General features: G+C 37.2%; 1 protein-coding gene across 2 annotated transcripts in view; it reads left to right on the top strand.

The window, feature by feature from the left end:
• Positions 1-25,209, top strand: part of TH (tyrosine hydroxylase) — a 1,190,719-nt gene that overhangs the window by 857,483 nt on the left and 308,027 nt on the right. The gene's annotated exons all lie outside the window — the stretch shown is intronic.

Genomic DNA, 25,209 nt, shown 5'->3' with positions numbered 1-25,209 from the left:
GAAAGATGGTGTTGCTTAATAATATTAACAAACTTGATGTTGGCATTAAGAATGATGTGCTGTTTGAACAAAATGTTGAGACTACAATTGTATTTTTCATGATGTCGACAATAACTTAATTGAATTGAAAAATAGGAAGGCTAAAATGTTATCCAAGGACAAACTTGATTATAACAATGGTAATGCGTACCGCGACCTCCCTATGGGGCAACAAAATCGATTTTATGATGGACCAGAAAGGCCTCAGGATGGTGAAGTGAATTATAATTTTAACATTTCTCAACAAGATGCCCCTTTTAGGCCCACCTTCTTTGAGGAGATCACAACAAATAATAAACCAAAGGGGTGGGGCACAAAGAAATTGGAACCAGGGACAGGCATTACACCAAGATCAACAGAGATGGAGGGGGCAGAAGATGAAGAGACAGGGAGCCTCCTATTACAGACAGAATCAAATATTGTGGATGGCAGATCTCACATCCCTGATTTAAATCTAATGCATGACCTAAGTTCTAACAATTTGGACCAAGTCGCAGTCAGTACTGAATGGGCAGACCTGACTGAAACAGGCATTGATGTTAGCCTTGATAATATGGTTGTTGTGTCTTTCGGCTTTGCCCATTTAGGGGTCGCCACAGTGGAACTCCGGTCCGCTAATGATTGGCAGTAGATTTTTACATGCCGAGTTGCCAGACCTGATGCACAACCTTCAATGAAGGTACACCCTTTCACACATGTCTCCACACAGAAGACGCTCTAGCCAAGAATCGAACAGGACATCTTACTGTGAGGCGACAATGCTACCGCAGCACCACCACCGCAGTAGCCTTGATAATATGGTATCCACCAATTTTGATACTAAAATTATTCAGAATACTGCAAAGGATTTTAACATTTATAATTTGAGTCATACTATGGTCAGTGCCAAATGGGCAGACCTGTTTGATAAAGGGCTTAACTTTGTTCCTGCCAAAAGGGCTAGCTTGGTTGAAACAATTTTGCAGGTCAAAACACTGACTAGAAAACTGAATCTTGCTGTATATTTTCAGCAAAGGGAGAATGTGAGACACCCATCTACAATTCTAAAAAGGCCTAGTACCTTAATTCCACCCCCACACCCTATGGTACATATGTTCGAGATGCTCTGTGAGAGTGAGATCAGAACTTCAAGGTCTGGTAAAAATCAGACAACAAATATGACGGCACATAAAACTAGCCTGTTACAGAATATTTTAGATAAGAGCATCAGAAACATGAAACTGGATAAGGGTGGGGGTTTGGTTATTATGGATGTAGAGGACTATAATAGTAGAATGTATAGGTGTTATACAGTGTCACTTGCGTTGAGATTTCTCAAAACAAACAATATAGCCCATAGATACATTGATTTGACTTTAGATGAACTATTTAATGGATAAATTAGTTTGGAAGAACATTTTTTTTGGAAATGTTACCCATAAACTCCTACTAATTTTGGAATCCCTAAAATCCATAAGTCCATTTCCAACCCCCTCTTCATCTCATTGTGGATGCTAAGAGCATCTAAGACTTTTGGAATTGCTAAGTTCATCAATTCGAAAGTCAAACATGTACTTGACCAAGGGGCCACCCTTTTTAAGGATTCCTGGGATTTCCTGAGTAAGATCAGCAAGGACATATACGATGATAATCTGCTAATGGTAACCATTGACATTTGTGATCTTTTCTCAGTCATACCCCATGATCAAGGAATAGAATGGTTCCATGAGTTTTTATGTAGTAACACTACTATGGGGACAATACTATATTGACAATAAGAACTTGTATGGAACTAGTGTTGGAAAATAACTTCTTGATTTTTGACTGTCAGTTTTTAAACAAAGACAGGGGTGGCCATGGGTGCTTGCTGTGCACCTGTTTTTGCCAATATAGTTTTGGCACACTGGGAAGACCTTTTTGTTTTAAATTCACCATTTAATGATTGGTGGGCCTTATATGGCCATTACCTGGATGACATAGTGTTGTTTTGGAAAGGAGGTGTCGATAGATTACAGAGTTTTTTTCCAATATATTCACGAGACTACATCTTTTCTGAAGTTCACCATATCTGTTGAAAAAGATAATTTTCACATCCAAGTAATTAAGTTTAAGAAAAAAACTATGGCAAAAAAACATTCACCTCACATTTGTACAGGAAATCCACATACTCTAACTCTCTTTTGCATTTCTGTAGTTGGCATCCTATACATCAAAAAAGGGCCCTAGAGTAAAGGTGCAGCTTGTTAGGCTAGCCAGAATGGTGTCAGGTAGTGATGATTTTTTTAGAGGAATGTAGGGTCTTGACAGGAATGCTAAAGCAACGAGGTTACCCAGACTCATTTGTGGCAACATAGCTAGTGAGGTTAAGAGGGAAAAGGACTGATGGGTTATTTAAAGCATTGTTGTACTCTAAAATTGATGGTAGTCACAGAGAGGGCACCAGTGCAATTGATGGATTTCATAAAGCTTTAATTTTGCCCTTTAATATAGACTTCTATGATATTAAAGATATTATGAAATACTGGAGAATTTGAAGAATGGATGCCACAGTTGCCGGTCTATTGGGCAACAAGCCAGCTTTGTTTACAAAAAGGACATTTCATTTAAGGGGCTGTTGGAGGAAAATTCTGTTATGCCAATAAATGGTGGGAGTTTTAAATGTAGGAGATGCCCACAGTGTCCATTTATAGTTAATAAGGAGAAAATTAAGATAAAGAATTTTGGTTTTATTAAACCATCTAAAAATACTATTGGTACTCCAGTGTGGCTCTGTGCCAGTCCTGTGCCATTTTTTTTATGTGGAGAAGACCAAGAGGGCTTTCAGACAAAGTATTTATCAGCACATGTATGATACAGGGCATAAAAATGAGACCACCACCCTTTATAGACATTAAAATCTATTCCACTCACAAGTTTATGTTTTGTGGTATTGACCATGCGGACTTGGCCCCTCAAGGGGGACCCACTGATGATTTCCTGGAGTATCAAGAGTTGAAGTGGCAGATTAAAAGCAATGACTGTGAACCACCTGGACTTAATGACAGAATGTCCGTGGGACCTTTGCTAAAGTTAAAATGTGTATTTTTTTATAATTTATTACTTTGTTTTTGCATTTCATATTTCACATTTTTTATGCTGTTGTATTGTTTTATAATTTTGGTTTTAAATAACTGAGTTTTAAGAGACCATTAAGGGAGTGTCCCTATGTGAGTGTTTGACCAATGAGTGGGGAGAATTGTGTATTTGAAGTCAGTGATTTCTTTGTAATTTTATTCTGAAGTCACCCAACATTTATTTTAGATGAAAGCACTTAATATCTGTGGATTGATACCTGTGCTGAACTGTTGTTTTCTGCATCATTTTCCAGGGACAGATTTTAAATACCTGTTTTATAAACTTAGAAAGCTGCTAGATTAACAGGATGTGTGGTAGCATGCATTTCCTGAAAGATATTAAGTCTGAAATTCAAATTTTCATTATTTAGTGACATAAATCCATTGTAATTAAACAGCAAACCACAAATTTTATGAGGAACAGACCAAAAAAATGAGGCAACAATCTGGACATTCTGTGAAAATCTGTACAATTCAGTGTTATGATATTCAGTATCTAAACTGAGGCTGTCTGTAGATAAAAGTAACTTTGCCTTTTTGCTCTTTGATCACAGCTACACAGTCACTAATGAGGCATCTCATACATTCACTCCATTTATCAAAATCGAAGAAAAATTAATATTGCTATAATTTATGCTTGTATATGAAGGAGTTACTGCATTTAAGAGTAGCAAGTTTGCCACAATTTCCTTCACTTTCTCTCACAATCAGCAGCACTGAACAGGATCAGGGGATATTTTCAGTGGTTTGGCAGGAGCAGCATGTATGTAAAATCAACTTACACTGGCACAGTGATACAGTGAGTAGCACTGCCATTTCGCACTACGTGGCACTGAATATTTATATGTATACTTGGGTGTCTGTGTGTGTGGTAGAGTTCTTTGAAAGCCTTTTTATTTATTGTGATACCACTGAGAGAGGTATTTAGACGTTTATTCACTCATCTGATCTGATGGAATAAATGGTCAGTGATTGGGGGGCATGTGTCTGTGGGAGGGGTTCTACCATATGTCTGACAATGACAAAGTGAAATATGTAGTACTATGGCTATTAATCATGTGTTTGTTTATTTATAATTATGTGTATTTATTTATTAGAGTCAGCCCCTTGAGGTATACATGTTAAAGAGGCTGTTGTCTATGGCCACATCTGGGCTATAAGGGGTTGCATTGGAATGCAGTGCATACATCTGACAGCAACAAAAGTGCAGTATTTATAACAGACTAGGCTCTTGTACACTGTTGCAAATAATAAACTAAAACTATCAGCACAGGCAGAAAAACTTAGAACATGCAGATAAATATAAAGGAACAGCACAAAATAAGCAAGTCATTGATTACCCAAAAACATTTTGAGAACTAGAAAAAGTAAATGAATAGAAATACCATCAAAAAAGAAAGATACATTTTTGAGCAATATCCATGAAGACCCTGTGGAACATAAGACACTGAATGGATAGAAAAATTAATAGAAAGGAGTTCAAATGTACAGGATATGACATGGAAAGTAACAGCCAGAGAAACAAAATTAAGAAAAGCTCCAAAATGGCCAAGATGCAGTCCCCAACGTCTAGATAAAAGTTTCAACAAGATTTAAGCCCGGAGACAGAACTACTAATATGCGTATCCCAGATAGACACCAACCTGGTTAACATATAAAAAAATTCTACTCCTTAAGACTGAACATCAAAACTATCCTAAAAAGTATAGACCAATAACTTGTCCTCTGATAATTTATAAATTATTTACTGGAATTGATGCTGACTGAATTGTATTCTAAATTATTATAAACTATCATTGCAGAAAAAGAAAAGGAAAACAAAATAAAGTCATATGGAACAGAGAATAAGTTGTTGGTAAAGTCATAATGGAAAATTATAAAAAGTGAAAGAAACTAAGTATGGCATGGATATAGCACAAAAAAAATTGACAGCATCCCACATTCATGGATAAAGGACTGCTTACAGATGTACAAGATACTCCCTACAATGATTAATTATATTACAGTGACCATGAAACAGTGTCAAACCATTTTGCACCCAAGCCATGATAAGACGCAAATTATTATCCCATGGATAAATATTCGAAGGGGATATTCAGGGTGACTGTCACTGCTGCTCTTTTGTCTTACCCTTAACCCATTAAGTTTTCTACATAACAGATTAGGTCATGGCTGCAATTTGGCTGCCAGAAAACAACCAAGCATAAACGTTCTTTTTGTGGAGGACTTAAAACTGCATAGTGCATCAGATGATGAGCTGAAAGCAAAAATGCAAGTGGTTAAGACTTGCGACATAAATGCAAGAATGTAATTTATTTTTCCACATTTATCAACATTTAAAGCATGAAAACTGTAAAAGTAAGAAAATATCAGTCTAACTTGAATGTAATAAAAGGAATGTGACCAGGAGGAAGTGTATAAATATTTTGTAATTGAAGGACTGACAATAAAACGCGCACAAATGTGAACAAACTTCAGTAAGGAATATTTTACAAGACAAATTAATACTGAAAACAGCCCTGACATCTAGGAACAAAGTCCAAGCTATAAACCAATTTGCTCTTCGTGTTCTAACTTACATGTTTGGGGTAATTGATTGGCCCCAAAAGTTATTGGATCAGTTGGACAGGAAAACAAGAAAAATGCTTCACATTTATCAGATGATATATAAAAATCAGTATATACCAAAATTATATAATGCTCATTCTGAAAGAGGTACAGGCCACCTTGAAATTGATTACATGTATAGACCTGCAGTTGTAGGACTGCAAACACGTCTGCTGACTTCATGAGATCCAAACATAGTGAAAGTTTTAAAAGTTGAGAACAAGTCTAAGATGATTTCCCTGCTTAGTTTAGCAGAAGCATGTCTGTGTCAAGTGGGAATGGAAATCAATCCAGTAGAAGACGACAAAAAAAAAAAAAAAAAAAAAACAATGGAATGTGCCAAAAAACAAAAGAAAGAAAGACTAAGGATCAGATGAGAAGGCAAGAAATGTGGAAAAGGCATATAGCTGCAAGTACAGAAAACTCCTGGAACAACTTCAAGTTGTTCAGGATATGATGCAGGAATGGTTAAGGAAAGGTGAATTTAAACAAAGAGATGAAAGGTTACTATTGGCATCCATAATAATGGACTACATATATGTTGGTTTACAAAGTCCATTCAACATGTGGGAGACCAATACAGGTTCTGTAAAACAGAAATGGAAACAGTTGCACATCTTCTTGCTGGGTGCGATACAGTAATAGCAGAGGGCCTGCATACTGAAAGGCATAATAATGAGGCAAGACTGTTGCACTGGGAATTGTACAATCATTACAATATTGAAGTAGCTGAAAAGCATTGGAAACATGAACCAGAAAGCATTATAGAGAATGATGATGTTTATATCACATGGGATCACCCATTACCAACAGTTCTATATCTGTTTTTCCTAGCATCTGTTTTTTGAAGTCCATGAAAAGACAAAAGTAGCACTGATCATTGAAATCGCTACACCCAGTGATTAATGTGTCTTACATAGAGAGAGAGAAAGGGAGACAAAGTCATAAAATAACAGGACTTGCAGGCAGAATCGAAGCAATGTGGAAGGAGGATAACCAGACAGTTCCAATAGTAGTAGTTGCAATGGGCCTAATATAAAAGAATTTACAATCTTATTTAGATATGCTACAGATACATATAACTCCAGATTAATTACAGGAGTCATGAGTTCTGAGCACATTGTGGGTGCTGCGAAGAGCTCTTTTGGCTAACATGAAAGACTGAAACAATAGTAATTTCATGAACTTTAATCAAACTTTGACTTAAGAATGGGATCCATTCCTGCCATGGTACTAGAAATGCAAAAGGCTTGGAAACTTTAAAATAAGTGAACTGTAATATGCAGGGGTAAATTAGGTTCTGCTTTGCATGTGCTTTGTGGGTACCAATGCTGTCTGCATGGAGGAGGAGCAGAATGCATTCTGGGTGTAGTTTTTGCATTAGATATTTTGGCAAGTTGTTTTGCAATTTGAAACCACTATAAAATGTACTGTTGGCATACCAGAGTTGTGACTATTGGATGTCATGTTTATTGACATGTTAACACTGCTTCTCACACTGCTCTGCATGTTGCATATTCACTGTATCTTGTACATTTAAACAAGACGAAATTGCGAGTTATTGCTGTGGGTCAGACTAAGTGGAGGGCATAAGGAAGCCTTTACTTGTGTAATGATATCCAATAACAGAGTTCTCAGGCAATGTCCACTTAAAACCACTAAAGAATATCAATTTCACAGTCTGCACATAGGTTAAGAAAGGCCTTGGACCCAATAGGACGTTCCATTCTACTTTACAGCATCAAATGAAAGGGTAAATGATGCTGAAAAACTCTGCACTAATAGCTAGGGTTTAACTATCATAGCTGTAAATGTTCATTCTTTAGTTACCAATGAAAATATTAAAAAAATAGCATACTTATGTTAATACTTAACTCAGTGTCCACGTGGAAGCATTGTGGAACAGTGTTCTATAGGCCCAGTCAGCAAGGAAGCTTAGAAATGTCTTGAAACAGAAATTAGATGATCAGTAAGCAATAAACCATAATTTGCTTGTTTTTAAAAGTTATGAAGATGTGTAATGCGTTTAAAAAAGGGCAAAGAAGATTTTGCACAATGCTAATAGCTCACTGCTGCTTGGTGTCTACCACCATTTTCCAGATATCTATACCCGTTTAGCAGTAAACATCTATGTATATTTTATGTTAATATGTCAGGCAGTGTCCACCTCATACCATGGTGAAACAGCATCTCATAGATCAAATCAGGACACGTCAGGAATACCTTATGACCCAAATAGAAATGTCACCAAGCAAGAAAGTGTGCTGTTTATGCTAATTTATTAATAAATGCAATATTAACGCACCCACAGCCCCCCTTTTCCCCATTTTTGCAATGGGGTCAAGGTGTCACGTCAACAGATACCATAACATAGAGCCAATATTCTCAACAAAGTGACTAGGCCTGCTGCAGTTGTTGCTCCATACCCCATACAAACATGTGCAATCACACCTTCAGCCAATTTAGTGTCTCCAGTCCATCTAATGCATGTCTTTGAAATGGGCTGGAAACCAAAGCACCCAGAGAAAACCCACACAAACACAAGACAGACATGCAGACTCAGCAAAGAAAGCACCCCCAGCCAAGAATCAAGCAGGAGAACCTTGTTCTGTGAGGCAATATTACTACCAATGGCACCACTGTGCCATATTAATATTTCTGTCAATAGCTTGACGCATACAGAGTATATGGGGTATTTCATTATATGAAAAATTTGTCTCTGATATCAACTGTTTGCCTACTACAAAATATTTTAGATGTGATCCACCTGGATACCTTGTGGAACAGCATTTTACATGTCCATACGCCACAGAGGCCAGAAATGTCTCAAGACAAATGTGGATACTCATTTACCAGAAAGAATGTGAGTTATTTTCCAAAGATATTATGAATGCATGCAAATGAAAGTGAAGCATACATAATGCTGGAAAACGTGGCACTGATAGCTGGCATCTAGCTAGCACTACTTAGAGATAATTGTGGCAACCATCTGAAGTATCTGGACCCACTAGAGCAAATCCAGAAACATGGAGTTGTTCAAAAAATGGACTTACACATACTCTGGTAACATGAAATTCTACTCAGGTTAGATGTTAAGGTACTAGGGCCATTTCTCATCTACTTGTTTTTCACAACTTTCATTTTTAGGGTACTATATTACTTTCTATAGCTTCTTAACCCATTTTATATGCCTATATTCCCATCCTAAAACAAGTTTCTCCACTAACTAATCCCATTACACTAACTTTGTTTTTTTCTCTCCCCCAGTTACAAATTAAGTTAAGGTCTTCCCTCAAAGTCTCTTGTTCTCACTCCTATGGGTAAGATATCCTTAATGACATTTAGCTAAGTAACCCCCCCCCCCCCTTAAAATTTATTTCCTGTTTAATGGTCACTGAAAGCTTTTCTTGCTCTCCATACCAAAAGGCTTCAAAATATTCTGTATAACCACTTAGTTTTTTTCTGTTACGACATATTTTTTTCTGTTACGGCATATTTTCATACAGCACAGAACTTTAGATTTTGACACTACTAAAGATGCATTCATTGTCTTGCCTTGCAACTGATTAGGACAAACATGAAGATATAATAATTCAACTCATGCTAAAGGCGATTCAGGTCAGAGTAATCCAAAATTAGAAAAAATCCTGAATTCATCACCATGTCAGAAGCAGTACGCTAAAATGCACTATGAAACCAAAAAGTGAATAAAGAAAACTTTAATCGTAAAACTTAAAGTAATAAAAACAACAAGCAGGCCTAGAACAATGAGTGCTTTCGGCGGAACTAGTCTTTATCAGATCTAAGTATACAGAGGTTCCTGTTGGTTAAAATGAAAATGAGCAACCAATCATAATACTAATGTTGGACATACCTTCATCCCACAGCCAATAAAAGATAAGCAAGAATAAGCTCAGGAAGTAACATATTACTTAGTGTAACACTGCAATCATAAGTTAGCAAAATATTCATTGACCAGTCACTAGGGACTTAGTAAAACAAATCTCACTGAATCCCGAAATGGTAAGTAAAAAGATAATCTCTAGTGAAAGGCAGCATAGCTTAAGCTTCACATCATATCTAAGATCACTTGTTAAAAAATCATGAGCACTTACTTGATAATAAAAAACTTAAAATACTTAATGAGCTACTCCGTTTGTGAAGTCATTACATTCCAAATTTGATCTGTGTAACAGAAAAAAAAGAGTAATGTTATTACTGTTGTCTGCCTGTTTTTATGGCAGCAGACAAATCAATCTACAAATAATAAAACATCTTAGTTACGCCTGCCCATTTGCACGGCTGCAGGTATGAAACCATGAGCAAAGTAAATTTAAGAAAAAGTAGATAATGCTTGCAAAAATATCCACCTACTTACAAGCCGAGGTAACATAACTGGGGGATTCTTAACCTGTTTGGAAAACCAACTGAAAAGGTGCTGTTGACATTTACTATCAAGTCCAGCTACATTACGCAGCTACTGGAGGGCAAAATAAAGTTCACCTCTATTATTGCCTTCTGCCCATTTTTACTGCAGCAGACTTAAATGAATACACAAATAATAAAGCATCTTAGTTATGCTTGCCCATTTGCATGGCTGCAGGCCAAAACCATAAAAAAGTAAAATTAAAACAAAGCAAATAATGCAAGTGTATTTTCCCACTTACAATGTAGTGGGCAGAGGTGACATAATAACTGGAGGATTCTTATCCTATTTGGTAAAGCTATTGAAAGAGTGCTGTTAACATTTACCATCAGATCCGCCTGCATTACATAGCTACGGAAGGGCAAGATGGGGCTCACCTCTAAGGATAATGAAATAAACAAAACTAGAGCCTTAGCCAGTGAGAAATACAGGCTACATCTGAGTAGCCAATCACTGACCTAGAATAACTAGTATAGACCAAGGCCCACCAACGGAAACTCGTACACGGGAGAATAATAAAAAACCTTTATTTCCACACAATGGTTAAGCGCTTTCAACTAGGTACACCAGTCTTCTTCAGAACCATTTGAAGACATACCAACCTGGTATATAAAGCCAGAACAGTTCATAAAGGGCGCCAAAACTTTTAAAGGTATAGTTCATTAAACCACACATAAAATTAATTAAACAAAACACATAGCATGTTTGCATATCAATACATATCATAAGAAATATCATAAAAACTCATAAAAAATGCATGAATAAAATGTATACAAGTGTGTAATACAAAAGCATATTGACCTAACAATGCTGTTCCCCCTTAATATAAATAATTGCACTACTAATGCTAACAATATCCTGATGGAATAATAAGCCAAGATCTTACTGTGACAATACCAAGAAAGGCTTTATGCTGATAAATTCATTAAGTCCGGGTGGCCTAGTGGCATCCAACAAAATCTGCCACTTGCTCTCCAATGCTGCTAACTGCATCTTCCAGTTACCCCCAAAAACAGAACTTTGTATGTGATCTATAATGGCAAAACGGAATAAATGCTCTTCACCACACTCATGTATGTGCCTATATAGAGCATTTTTACTATCTTTTCTCTGAATACGATAATAATGTTCATAAATACGTTTCTTCAGATTCCTTTCCGTTTTGCCAACATAGTACGCAGAACATATCATGCACGTAGCCAAATAAATCACCTGAACAGTATTACAGTTCCCTGTTCTAGTCTTGATATATGTATTGTTGGTATCTTTTAAACGGATGTGTTTAACCTCATTAATATGTTTGCACTGTTTGCATCTACCACACTTGGTGGTGCCCCTAAAAATGTCTTTTTTGTCGTTATCTTTACTGGTGTTCTCCAAAATTCTCTTCAAATTGGCACCTGTCTTATAAACAAACCTTGGCAAAGGCCCCACTATATGATCCAATTCCGAAGCTGTGATAATGTCCCAATGTTGGCATAAAATATCTTGAATGAAATGTGTGTAAGGAGTGTATGTTAAGATACATGCTCTACCAAATGATCTATTATCATTCCCTTCATTTTTTAACCCAACTGTATATTTGCCTAACAGGGGTGGATATTTATTCCCCCATTCTTTTTGCACATAATCAGTAACATCCCAAACCAAATTGGCAGGATAGCCGCGGTTCAAAAATAGATTTTTAATAGTGTCTAATTCCGATCTCATAACACTTTCAGTCGACGACATCCTCACTGCGCGGATACATTGCCCCTTGACAATATTTTTAAAAATATATGGTGGGTGGTTGCTGGAAAAATACAAGTAGTCATTAGAAAATGTGGGTTTTCGGTAAAGCTTAGATGTAAAACCACTAGAATCCAAACCAACTAGAACATCCAAATAAGGTATATTGTAATCACTGGTGTTATGAGTGAATTTTAAAAAGACAGATGAGTTGTTGAGGAAGGTCATAAATTCATCCAACCTCTCGGCTGAAGCCTGCCACAAAATAAAGATGTCATCCAAATATCTTGCGTAGAATTTTATATCAGCATAATAGTTGCTTTTGAATAATGTCTCTTCCTCCCATTCTACCATCACAAGATTTGCAAATATCGGGGCACAGGAAGAACCCATAGCCACCCCCTTGATTTGTTTAAAGAATTCCCCTTGGAAAGTGATGTAATTATGTTCCAATACCAATCCCATCATGTCACATAACAAACAAATCCTGTCCCAACTTAGTCCTGAATACTTTCGTAAACTATTGGAAAAATATTCTAGTCCTATGTTGTTGGGGATACAGGAAAACAGATCCACGACGTCTATGGTCACAAGGGTAAGGTTGGTTTGCCAGTAATCATGGGTTAACTTCCCCAAAAAGCTCCACGAATCTTTCAAAATTTGAGGGATAACCCCATAAATATGCTTGAGCTGATTGTCAATCCATCTGCCTATGTTGAATGTTTTGGATTTGGACCCTGAGATGATCGGTCTAAAAGGTGGTTTATCCAAAGATTTATGTATCTTAGGAATCCCGACAATTCTAGCAAGTACTGGATAGTCATTTTTCAAATAAGCGTATGTCTCATTGGTGATCCTATTGTCAATAAGATATTCTTCGATGGCCAAATCTATTCTACGATGACCTATATTTATCTGATTGAGAGAAACAGTTTCATAGACATCGGTCTGATGAAGAATATCATATATACTGGAGATATATGCTTCAGTGTGAAAAAGAACAATCCCTCCACCCTTGTCCGGTTTCATAATACGAACCTCCTTATTCTTTGACATTTTATCTAAACAGTTTTTCTCTGACTGAGTTAGATTGGCCTGAAAATCATAGTAAAGATGATGTCTGTTCCTAATGTCCCTATGTAGTCTATACAGATCCTTGCATACCAGTTTTTCAAAATTAACAATGCTAGGATGGGAAATGGGAATATAAGAACTTTTCTTCTTTAATTGCTTTTCCACTATCTTGTCTGGCTGGTCCACTTGATTATTAAACGCTATAGCTAAATTCAATTTGCGGCAAAACAGTTTCACTTGTTTGATATTGTCAACTAAATCACTACGGACAGTAGGGATAAATTTCATGCCCTTACACATAACACTAATAAATTGTTCATCAACCTCCACGTCAGTGTAATTGTATACATTGAATCCTTCATAAGAACAAAAAGTACAAGGGTGTCTATACAAATTAACTGAAGTGTCCAGTAAGGTATCCTCAGATTTTTCATTCTGGACAATAGAAGGAATCAATGTGTGAGAGTCACCCATAGGTGCCCCCTCCCTTAAAACACTGACACTGGTGTGGGGAACAATAGCTATCTCCTGTAATGGTTCAACTGCCTGTCTGGGTGCCTGTGAATGGGTAGCCTGTCCCTCTGAAAATCCCTATGGGTAAATCTAGAGGCTTGTATATCATGGCCTTGCTCCATATAATTCAACTTTTCCTTATTTTTAGGCCAAATATAAGCCCTGTTGGTATTGTATAATTCAACGTCCCTAGTTAACTTCCTGCATTTTCTTTCAAAAATATTGTTAGCTTTACTGTCAGCCAAAACAAATTGCTTTTTAAAAAGCTCTTTCCATGAATCATAATCAACATCACAGATAATTACCTCATACATACTCTCAAGTTGTTCAGCCAGCAACACACACTTCTCTTGTTGATATTTAATTAATAATTGCATATATGAATATCCAAAACTGTCAAATAACACATTAAATTCATGCATCACATCATTGTTATATGTGATCCCTAGTGGAAGTTTAAAAAAACGTATGCCTTTGGGAACAACCTTATTTTCCAAACAGCTAGTCAAATAACTCACATCCATTTTAGAGTTTTTGTATGCAATTAATTTCTTTCCAAAATCAAAAATCATATCCTTAAGGGTACTGTAAACATGATTTTTATTGGTGTTATTCAATAAACCTTTCTTTCCCAAGTCAAAATTTTCACATTGATCATTTAAAAAACGCTCCATTAAGTCTCTTTCATTGGCATTCTTAAGTAAAAAATCAGAATTATGTCCTTTAAGCATAGTCCGATCAAAATTAGCAGTCGACCTAAAGTCCTGATTCGGACTAGAATTCTTATATAGCACAGTACCTTTGTTGCCAGGAATCGGCTTCTGCTTATTGTTCCCATTTAATTTAACAGTCTGCGTGGTTTTTGGCCTAGCTCCAATACGCTCCGCTTCTCTTCGTGCCCGAGTAATACTGAAGTCGAATGTAAAATCCTGGGCTGGGGTGAGCCGCATGGGGTCGAAATAATTCCGTGCATCCTCCAAGATGGTAAACCGACCCTGCTCCTTAGATGTAATACCGGACACTTCACAAGCGTCGGGTAAATCAATAGCACCATTTGCAGCACAAACTGCATCTGCAGTCTCACAGAAAACCCCAGGAAAACCTCTTTCCGGCGTTGGTAACCGCTTCCTGCTACATTCCCTTTCGCAAACCTCCGCAGATAAGTGTAACGTCTTCCGGATACTGCAACCGGCCTCCCTCTCTCCTTTAGTGGAAGACAGTTCTCTTTGAACAGGGGCAACATCACAACCCTGTACTAAACAAGGCGAAGCCAACGTTTTGTCGAGTTGTGCATTATTAGTTACTAAACCAGTAACTAACTCAATGAGCTTTTTAAGCTCGCCCTGGACAGCTGAAACTTCAGCACGAAGCCCGATATATTCTTCCCGTGACAATGACAATCACTGACCTAGGGCAGTCAACCTCTTAACTAAAAACTTTTATTCAAGTATGATAAAAGTAGTCAAAGATATTCATAAAGGTATAACAGGCATACACGATCAAGTCCACCCACATATCGTGGTTGCAGACATTAGAGGTAGAGCATTTTCATTAGAGGGATTAGCTCATTAAAGAATATCACAACATTAAACTAAACAGAGTAGGAGAACTGGCCAATGAAAGACATAAAATACTCCAAGATGACCAATCAATGACTAACCAATTGGTGAGCAACAAATACTAGAAGGGCAAATCAGTGTACATTAAAGTAAATATTCCTCAATTAAAATATATGTATGTTGTAACCAATCAAACTTGGATTAAATGGCATGGCCAATACCATAGAAGTCCAGTATGAGATCAGTTTAGATTATACTGCCGTTAAGTGCAATAGGATATCTGGAAAGAGTGAAGATATAAAACAAACATTAATGATAAAAATACAATCTAATCACACATTAAGTACAGCACACTAAAACTGTACCCCTTGTAAAAAGCTGTAGTACTGCTTGAATCTCCAAGTTAGATGAATACATCTCTGTCCACTTTTACTTAAATTAAGGCAGAATACTAAATCATAAATTCACATATTATGGATTCATACTGACCATCTTAGAATAAAAATCAATTACTATAGGTATATATTGGTATAAACAGATATTCACTGAAAAAAAATCTGGGCTTCACAATAGTACTGTCATAATGAATTGCATTACAATTATTGTCTCTACCTTGGTCTGCTTAGGAGCATGGATTGAGATATCATTCGCTAGTGAAATCCTAAGATTCAATTATATAAAACTGCTGCTGGATGTGAAATTATAAAAAATGATGAAATGCTGAAGCATTAAACACACTTGTTGCCATAATTGCCTGTTGACTAATAAAAATAGAATAACGAGAGAAATGATTAGGCAAACGCAGTGCTCAACACCCTCGCTCTCTTATGTAGAGCACCAACCCAAAAAAAAAACCCCCATCTAGTCTCTCTCTAATTTCCCTAATATGCTAAATTAAACACCACAATGCATTAATACTACTATAAATTTCTCCAGTTCCCTTGCTTAACATTTCCCAACAGGCTTACTCTAATGATTCCTCAAATATTCCCCCAATCCATATTCCTAAATATTTCACTTCAGGTTCCCACATACACAGAATAATTTGCACAGAATCGACTTGCCCTGTAAATGACATGCACGGCTTCTGTCTCATAGGTTCATAGGTGTGTACTAGGCTAATGGCCCTGGAGCCTTTAAAAGCCTAGCCCATAGGATTACCCTGGCATCGTGCCACCTGACCTAAGTTCACAGTGCCTCTGTCGAGTAGAGCCACTGGAATGATCCCCGGGGTGAATTTTCTATTTCCCATCCAATTAAGATTTCTCTTGAAAAGGCCCAGTGAGGTGGCTCTGTTTGACATGTATGGGAAGTCCATTCCATAGCATGGGCATTCTCTGGGTTATGAACCTGTCCCTCCAGCATGTTCTGTTGATTATGGTAATGAGATTGAGGTCTCTGGAGTGAGTGTTGTGCAGGGATTGGGATTTCTTTAGATGTAGCATTTCTAACAGAGCTGGGTCACACATGACTTTGTAAACCAAGCAGAGATCGCCGCTAAGTAGGCGATATGAGACAGAATAGTTGGAGTTTTTTTTTTTAGTCTGCCCATATAGTGCAAGTGTTTAAGGCCTAGAATGCTCTCTGTGAGGTACTTTTGCAGCCTCTTCAGTTGTTGCAGGTGTCCAGTGAGGTGCATGCCAAATGGGGCATTGTACTCTATGATTGGCCTAATGAGGTAAGAGTAGAGGGAGACAATGACCTCTTCCTTCTTGGATGCAAAACCCTTAGTAATGAGATGTGCCACAAAGGACTTTTGACCATCCCATTGCCACTGTGGTCAGAAAGAGAGATTGACGTCAACCTGTGTTCCCAGATCTCTTCTAATGTCTTCTGTGTTCAGTGAAGTACCATTGATGTGGTAATTCATGGCAACTAGATGTTCCCAAAGGGGATGACGACATTTTTTGGCACTGAGATTAAGGCCAAGGTTCTGACACTAGTCGTTTGTTTCAGTGAGGCCTTTCTGTAGGATGTCAACATCACTTGGAGAGTTAATAATAGCTCCCAACTTGCAATCTGTGAACTTTGTCAGCCAGAGTCCCTTCATGTTGGCCTGGACTTCAGAGACGTAGATACCAAACAGAAGAGGACCCAGGACCGAACCCTGTGGGACTCCACTCATGACTGGTCTGCAGTCTGACATGGAGTCAGAAACTACAGTGTGAAAGTAGCTATCTGTGAGCCAGTTTGCAACCCACCTAGTGATATAAGGGTTGATGCCTAGCTTAGTGAGTTTTTCTAGGAGTGGGGAATGGTATCAAAGCCCTTGGCCAGATCAAGGTAGGCTGTATGAACCACTGCCTTCATCCACTGCTCTGGTGACTGACTCAAAGAAGTCGACCAAGTTGAGCAGGCATGCTCTACCCTTCACAAAACCAAACTGAGTGGGATCCAGAGTTTGGAGATCTCCTATATCTTTGTTTATTAGGTCCATGATTATGTGTTCCATAGCTTTGCATATCACACTAGTCAGGCTAATGAGGCAATAATTCCAAGGTCTATAGTCGCTCCACCTTTGTGGAGAGGGATGACTGTAGCAGTGTGCCATTTGGTAGGGACAAAGCCTGAAGTGAGGCTGTGATTGAACAGGGCACATAGGTGGTGACAGTTCACTCTTTTGTTCATGGAGAACAAAGCCAGGGATATTGTCAGGTCCCATAGAAGCTGTATTCTTGGCCTTCGACAGTGCTGTTTTAACCTGTGCAGCAGTAATACTGGGTGTGCCTGGCATTCTACTGGTACTGTGACTGGTCCTCTGTAATTTATGGTCATCTTTATTTATCCTATAGCAACCTATTTCTCCAAAATATTCAAGTAGCTTAAATGCTTCTCCACTTCCCACCTGGGATTTACTATTATCTCATGCAAATATAGTGCTACTTTTAAATCCTGTCTACACCATTTATATCCCTCCATCTTTGATGCCCTTATTGTTGTGACCAGGGTTTTTTTAAATACTGCAAACAGGAGGAGTGGTGGCGCAAACATATTTGGTCCACCTGGTCAGGGGAAAATCGGCTAAAACTTGCCATTGTTTTTACATGAGGTATGGACCCCTTATCAAAGACTTCAGTAAGTCGCAGTATGTCGACTTCCTTCATTACAAACAAGTTCTATTTCACTTTGCTGAATTTTTCCCCAGCAAGTAGGCTATTAGGACAACATTACCTGTAGTTTACACATCCTGTAAAACCATTAAACTAACTAGAACTATATCAAATGTCCTCCTCCTATACTGATTAGTGTGTGTTATTTTAGCTAATCAACTTTCTACAAGTCTTAAAAGTGTAGTTTAATCATGATTAAATAATGTAATGGATGTGTGTGTACACTGATGTTTAGGGTTTTCCCCCTGCCTGAAATTACAATTATCCCTTTACTTGGAATTTGGCATTCTCCTGTTTTCCAATATTTTGTTGTTTTTTTTTTTATTCCTCTATTAATGTAGTTCCTCTCAAACTCAGTAACTCAGCTGGAATTCCATCAAAGTCTGGTAACTTTTCTAAGTGCAGACTTTCTATAGCTTCTTTTTCTTCTAGCTAGCTTGCATTGCATTTATTCTCCATTTCTATACATTCAGTTCACTCAGACAAGTTTGCATGGCACCCTGCACAATCCAGTCTCTTTATTCATTTTTGAGTCTGTCACTGGTGCAGATGCATCTTGTGTTGTCAGATTGCTAATGCAGTAAATTCTACCCTGCACAGAATGTAGTACTCCTTTTGTAATATCACCCTTTTCCATTATGCCATTACCGAATCTCACTATGCAACAAATTATCTAACCCATTTTATAGCTTCTTGCATATTCACTTCCTATCTATGTATTACTTTTCAACCTTTTGCTTGTGTTAAAGTTCACTATATTGCGGACAGTTTAATGTCCATTACAGTAGGTTTTACTTTCCCCCTTTTCCAACAAACCATGCCAAGTGCCATGAGGTTCAACCTTTAATTCCTATTTCTGACTTCACATTTTTCCTCCAACTGCCCCTAGGCCCAAGTATTTTCTGTTCCTAGTAAATAAACAACCGCTGAAAACCACAGCAAAACACCTCTCCTTTAATGTGCACATTAAAGGAGACTTGTTTTTCTGTGGTTTTCAGTGGTTATTTGCTTATTTGGTTTTCTGACTGAACTGCTGAATTTACAACCATTAACATTTGCGATTCCATTTTCTGTTCCTAGTTCCAACAATTTTACATGTATAAATCTATTCATGAGAAATGTTTGACATGTTGTAATTTCACTCTTATAAATCCACTTTTCAAAAATAAACACTCATTTTCACACACTATTAGTTTACCTTACAAAAAGCCAAGGTATATACTGTTTTCTCCAAGCTTCCCTGAGTGAGAGCCTGACGCCATCTTACCATGCTTCAGTAGAGAGAGAACGGGGAAAGAGCAAGTCCGTGTTCAACTTCAAGGATGTGTAGTTCTTAAAAGGGAAAAGACATTTGCTGCCCTGCCCCCACTCTCCAGTCCCTGCAGCCGGAACCAGTCAATCCTCTCTTTTTTTGGATAACACCAGGCTTCCACTTCTTCAGAACCCCCTTCTCCACCAGCATCCAACAATTTAATTTCCCAGGTCATTAAATGTTTAAGCCCTTCTGGTAGTAACTTTTTTAATCTAATAGGCTACATCATTCTGAATTTAATTATTTTTTCCCTGCACTTGGTCTGTATTGGTGTATGAAGCCTGCCTCCTCCTACATGTTACCAAGGTGAAGTCCATGTTCATGTATATCGTAGACTAACCATATCTAATGTTTATTCCTGGTTTGTGCAGTTTGGACAATACTAACTCCCACTGATGAAAACTAATAAAGCAAATCAAGATCAGTTGCACCTTCCATAACATCCATCTTGGCAATGCCCATGCTATATAGTAGACTTTCCTCAATGCAATCTTGGCCACTTTGTTGCGTCCATGCAGCTATCTTATTCTTCACAATGGTAAGGCGACTGCTGTCCTCCAGTATGCCTCTAAACTTCAATTTTTGTGTCTAGATTTGTTTTACTGGTTTGTGAGTATATCATCTATTAGTTATAACCAAGCTTCTGCTGTGGTCTTAACCTTTACAAGCTCGTTCACGCTAAGTTCAGTTCTTGAACCACATTCAAGTGTTCATTAACTGCCTTCATAATTTCTTTCACCTGGTATCAATGTACCTCATACATCTATTAAAAAGAGCATTTAGTTTTTGCATTTCCTGGAAGGATCACTTTTGCTTACACACACACACACACACACACACACACACACACACACACACACTGTTCTGAGATAGTTGCACTTTTGCTTTGTCAAATGCATTTATAGCACTAACTTTGTGGCTTCTCAGTTTCTTTTTTAATTCTTTTTTTATATCGGTCAGCAGAGCTGCTATATTCTTTATGCTACTTTGCCTGCACCATGCCAGAAGATGAGACATCAAAGTACTATATTTTGGCCTGAAACCATCACATCAGTTAGCATGTCATATCTGATGATTACACGCGTTATTTGAGTTTAGATACATTTTTCTGGGATTTACACCTCTGGGCAAAGGTTAGTGATGGGTCTATAGTCAGATGCAGTGGTGAGTGTTATTTTGCATATTAGTGTGATTAATGAAGGTTGACTGACTCTAGAAAACGAGCCAGGACACACTTTTGGGATAGCATGACATTTACCAAATCCAAGGTTCTCATTATATAGGTTGTGTTCCTACTTTCAGCGATTTCAGAGTATCTAGTGTGATTTTTAAAAGATTTCTATTATGTATATTAGGATAGAGTTTGTGCCAATACAGACACTACCATTTCTGCTGTGTGCACCAGGAACTTTGTAATAACATCTGTACTATATGCCATGCAAGTCTAGGCACATTTTTTAATGGGGCACATACCTGTTAAGGTATTTGGCTGTGTAACATTTCATTGGTTTGTTTCCATATGAAAAATATGAAAAATAATAATACGTCATATTAGTACATTTGAAAATATTGTACAGACTCTCCACTTCACTTGTACTGGATCTGAAAACTGTTTGCTAACAATATGATTTCTCAGCCTTGTCTACCTAAGGTTTATCAATATGTCCCTGTTTGTGGCACAACCATCTCTGAAAAAAAGTTTGCAACTTGTGATTTCAGGATACTCTGTTAAGTCTGCATCTAACTGATATGTTATTTCTGTCTGTTTAAAAGAACCACCCTAAGAGGTGGAATTACTGTGAAAGCAAGTTTTTCTTCACCCTCAAGGTTCAGTAACCTCAGAGCTGATTATGTTAGTTATAAAGAACATGGTACAAAACTTCCAGGATGGTAAAGTACGGTGGCTTTGCGGCAATTAAAATAACGCTTTTATCCTATTAGACTGGAAGCATCTATGTTGAGCTCTTTTCTCTCTCTCTGTTTTTTTTTGTACTTACTGGTCATTCTGCTGATAGAACATCCAATCTAAAAAAGTTTTTACTCCAAAGTAAGGTTTGAAGTCATACCTGTGAGGATAGCATTTTACTACAGCATAACTGGCAGAGAGGAGAGGCAAGGCAAGGATGGATCTTTTTTCATGAGAGAGATGAACTGAGCTCCCTTCTATGCATTCTGTTGCCAAGGCTGATGATGCTTGGTGTCCATATGAAAGCAAATTCTTCCATGGCACTATTAACTGGAGATCTGTCATCTCTGACGAGATTTTTTCACATAAAATTGGTATGTTGAATTTCTAGGGTGCAAGTGGCCGCGGGTGTACAACCTACCAACCACCACACATGGTCACTTAACTACTAGTCCAAGCACTGAATAGGAAAAATGTGATTTCAAAATAAATTACTAGATAAAGAAAAGGAATCTGTATGTCACTTATTTGTCTTGAGGCCAACATCTATTTTGTTTGTGATTATATGGTTCAGAATAGGATGACACAAAAAAAAGTTAAGAGCATGTTACAGCCATCCTGACAAATGACAGACATTTCACAGCACAGCTTCTGGTCTCTGTGTACTGTGCATTATCTGACTGTTCTGCATTTCTAACCTACTTCACTGTAGATAAAAAGGTGACCTCTTTATAATGTGCACTTTGCAATGCTTTTATCAGAAGTTATGCAACTTAGAATGCCATGATTTATAAAAAAAAAAAAAAAAACTGAATAGAAAACATGAAGGCATAAACTATGTGGATAATTGTATTTTACGTACGGTTTAAATCTTGGGATCATCATCTGGGGTCAAGTCAACACTTGTGTATAGATAATACCACTGATGCATACTTAAGCCTCTTTCATTTATACAAATGCTTAGGACACAAGACAACTTGTCCACGTCTGATGCATATATTTATTCAAGATTTGGTGCTTCCATCAACATAACAGTAACTTCACTGTATAACACTAAGAGTTAAACACATTTATGAGGAGGACCGTGACTGCATAGGTATTTTTATACCCCAGCAGCCTTTAAAGAACATTTCTTCAGGAGGTGTCATGGAGAAGAGGTAACGGGGTACATGTGTTTTTGGGAGTGTAATAAGTTGGCAGATTTTAACAATCCCCTGCAACGTGCTCTGTCAGAAATGTTGAAAAATAGCTGTAAGGAAATTCTTTTGAGCTGGGAAGCAGGAATCTTAATTGCCTAGGACTTAAGTTTAATTATACTGGCTGCCAAAAAACAATTACTAAAAACTGGAAATCAAAACCTAAACCAACGTTATATGAAGTACTGAATAAAGAGCTAACAACTGGAAAGGGAATCTAAGAAAGGTAAGGAGCAAATTACAGAAAAAAAACAGAATTCAAGCAAAATCATTTTCAGGAGGAGTGAGGTTTAAGGAACGGTAGGAATTGGGCAATTTATGTAATGTTGAACTGAAGGGCACATTATAAGGAAAGGAAACATACTGTAGAATGTGCATAAATGGGAAAAAATTTATTTGACATTTGTTGACCGGAAAGTAAACTGGGTCAGAAAGCCATTTTCAGGAGCGGCCTGGGGAGAAAAGCTCCACAATGAGTAAAATAGCATCAGATTACAGAAGATAGGTGGTTGTACAATTTTAGAAAGAAATACTTTAAACTATATAAAAAACTGACAATTATCACATCATAATAAACCTTTTTACAAATACTGTAGCACCTTCTATTTAACAGAGGTGAAGGCAAAGACATCTTATAGAAAATTGTAAAAAATTATATTAAATTTAGTACATTGCCTTAAAAACCAATATACACACTAGTAGTGTATAGCACTAGCAATGTTAATATGTTTTTCATTTCTATTAATGTATATGTGCTTATCTTGCATAATAATTTAAAGGTGTTTAAAAAAGCATGAACAGTTCTGAGGTACATTCTGATACTGCATCTGTGAACCAATGATGGTGCTAACTTTCTTTAGACATGCACTAATTTCCTCTACCTTACTTTATCACCATGGTTAAACTAATTGCTGATTGATACACCAAACAAAAAGGCCTGCTTAAAATTGGTGAGAAGAAACTCTCAGACCTATTATAAGTGAACATTTTTGGCCCCCTTGAGATCCTGCAGCTTTACAAAGACTTAAAGCTCTTATGCCTTCAAGCATCAAGTATATTTTATTAATTTGAGAGAAAATCATATGTTGCATTGTAGCATCTTTAAGGAAGACATTTAGATCTTCATTAAGCTGTATCTAGTCATACAAAATGCCTTGTAAAATTATCAATAAGCCATTACAAGAAAACTTTTGAAGATCTGCAAATGAACATCCCTTGATATTGCATATTCTATGTCTGCTCTAGGCAGACTGTAAAGTGTTAATGCCAGTGTAAATTTATGTTTCTATTTTTATATTTTCACACGCTTTGTGTTTAACATGATGTTTTTACATATGAAGCACTACATAATAAAACGCCAAAGAAAAGTGGCAGTTAATCACCCCTGTAGATGTTAGCTCTCCTACTTCTGTCCACTATAAACTCACAAACATGAGCCTATAATTAGTTTAATTAGTACATTTGTTAGTGTTATGGAGTACACGGACACTAATATTTTAGTACAATAACTAAAATGTTCAGCTATATTTTAAAAATAGAAGTCACAGTACTTTGAGATAAAAAGGTGAACTAACACAAGTACTAATTGAATTTACTTGTGTAGCATAGTGTGCTAATGGCTAGTTACTTAGCACAATATGCCAAGTTAGTAGCTTCTTAGCTCATGGTACTAAGTAATAATTAAGCCAAGCTCCATTATTATACAATTACCTAGTACCTGAAAGTATGTGGTATTCATTTAGTTTATTGCATAGTGGTGGGAAGGCGAGCAGTACGGTAATAAAGCTATTGCAGCTTGCAGGAAGCAGGAGAAAATGTACCTGTGTGACGTGTTTAACAGCTTATGTCTAAAGTCTTACAAGGCAAAGACATGTTGTATTTCTGTAGGAACTTTTTCTGAAAGTTTAGGTCCAAGAAATGAAGGTATACAGTCTTGGACATTTTGTACAAAATTGGGATGGTGTTACTTCACGATCAAAGTCTGTAGGTGTATAAGCAGAAGTTTACAGAAAGGTTAAGAGGTTTGATTACTGATGGCTTTGTGTAGGAGGTGAGGAAAAAGCAAAAATCACCTATTTCACGTACTAGTAAAAGCTGATGCAAGGCAGGGATATCCAGTAACATTTTGTAAATGGAAATGAAAACTCCTATGCAGATTCATTTCGAATTGCAGATTTTATTTTAATAATACACAAGGAATTACAAACTACAGTCTAAAAAGGGTTGTATTATATCTTCACCAGTGATGGTTCTTCCCTCAAAAGTAAGAAGTCCTAACTTCACAGTCACATGACGTCTTCTTTCCTTTTAGTATGGCAATATATTTGCAATGCTTAGTCACTCAGGCAGAGTGCAAGTATTAGTCTAATATTTCAAAAGGATGCGAACTACTTCATCTCCATTTTCTTAAAAGAGGGCAAGGAGTATTATGGGAACAGCTTTTAGCCTTGAAGGATTACACATGTATTTGGTCAACTTGGAAGTCATGGTATACAACTTTGAATGGGGGAGGGGATATCTGCAGAAGACAAAATCAGCAACATATATTATTTATGATTAGTATATGAAGATAAGAATGGAAGTGATTAATGAAAATTGTAACTTGTAAGGGAACAGGAACTAAACCTAGGCAGGTGCAGGAGAGGTT

Source organism: Protopterus annectens, chromosome 9.part0 (assembly GCF_019279795.1).
Source record: "Protopterus annectens isolate FY-2018-M chromosome 9.part0, PAN1.0, whole genome shotgun sequence".
NCBI lineage: Eukaryota > Metazoa > Chordata > Ceratodontiformes > Protopteridae > Protopterus > Protopterus annectens.
Note: the sequence above shows the minus strand (reverse complement) of the source record. Positions and strands in the feature narration are given on the sequence as shown.